At 36.9% G+C, this 1,416-nt stretch overlaps 1 pseudogene; it reads right to left on the bottom strand.

Moving 5' to 3' along the window:
- Positions 1 to 1,197: 1,197 nt before the first annotated feature.
- The window catches only part of LOC103599379, a 1,031-nt pseudogene continuing 812 nt past the window's right edge, over positions 1,198 to 1,416 (bottom strand).

The following is a 1,416-nucleotide window of genomic DNA, read 5'->3' as shown; positions in this document are numbered from 1 at the left end:
TGGTCTGAGGACAAAAACTTTAGAGGGGTGACCGTTTAGAGGGAAATTTGAGAACAAGAAATAGCATCTGGGGTGGGGTTGGCAATAGATTCTGGATAACCAACAAACAAAAAATATTCAAAACAGGCAGTGAAGGCCTTTGGTTTCTTAGGGACAAGTCCTCATTTTCAATTGAAAAGGAGAAAAACTCTACTTGGGAAAATTTGAAAGAGAGGAGTGTTTTTAAACTTTTTTAAAAGATCTTTTTATTTTGAAATAATTTTAGATTTGTGGAAGATTTGATAACAGCCTTCCCATGTACCCTTTACCCAGGTCTCCCTGGCTGTTACTTCCTTCATAACCATGGTATATTTATCAAAATTAGGAATTTAACATTGTTACAATACTATTAACTAAATTACAGACTTAATTCCAATTTTCCCAGTATTTCCACAGATCTGCTGTTAATCTGTTGAAGGATCCAATCAACCCAGGATTCCATACTGCATTTCATCATTTTTAGTCCTCTTAGTCTCCTCCTTAATCTCCTCTAATTTGTGACAATCTCCCTATCTCTGTGTCCCTCATGCCTTGACACTTTACAGAATAGTGGTTGGGTATTTTGTAGAATATCTCTCAGTGTTTGACACTTTCTCGGCCTGAGGTTTTAGACTAGGGGGAAGGGAAGTATAATACAGAAGTGATGAGCCTACATGTTGCATTGTGAAAAGGGCATATAACGTCAAGATGACTTGCTGAGGTTGTTCATTTTTATTACTTGGTTACCTGCCAGGTTTCTGAATGTAAAGTTACTATTTTTCCCTTTCTACATTCTATTCATTGAGCCATTCACTAAGAGCAATCCTACTCGAGAGGAGGCATTAAACTCTACCTTCTGGAGAAAAGGGTGCCAAAGGGTTTTTGGCCATATATTCCACCACCATAGTAAACTTTTGGAGAGATACTTAGAGGCTATACAGATATCCTGTTTCTCCTTAATGTCCACTAATTTTAGCATTCATCAATGTATCTTCCCTGCAGCAATTATTCATGTTCTTTAAACAAAAAAGATTTTCATAGGTTTTCAGGAAATTTCCTCAGTATATAATATTTGTCAAATTTTATATTTGAGATCATTGGCTTAATTAGTTTATTTTATATTTATTTATTTATTTGTTTACTTTCTGATGGTAGCACTGGGATTTAATAGGATGTGTCTTAATACAGGTGCTGGGACTTGCCCATGGTGCTCTTGATGTATAAAGCCTGGGCATTCTGCCAATTCTTGAGCATTGATACCAGGAAATTGACAGCCAGATGGATGGATGTTGTACACAAGCTCATCATTTGTTATCCTCACATGGCCAAGGACAACGGCCAGACATAACACCTCCTTCATCTGGAACTTAATTGTGGATTTCACTTCACCTACTCTGA

This window comes from Galeopterus variegatus, unplaced genomic scaffold, assembly GCF_000696425.1.
Source record: "Galeopterus variegatus unplaced genomic scaffold, G_variegatus-3.0.2 Scaffold2931, whole genome shotgun sequence".
NCBI classification, from domain to species: domain Eukaryota; kingdom Metazoa; phylum Chordata; class Mammalia; order Dermoptera; family Cynocephalidae; genus Galeopterus; species Galeopterus variegatus.
The sequence above is the reverse complement of the archived record's forward strand: the minus strand, read 5'-3'. Positions and strand labels throughout refer to the sequence as shown.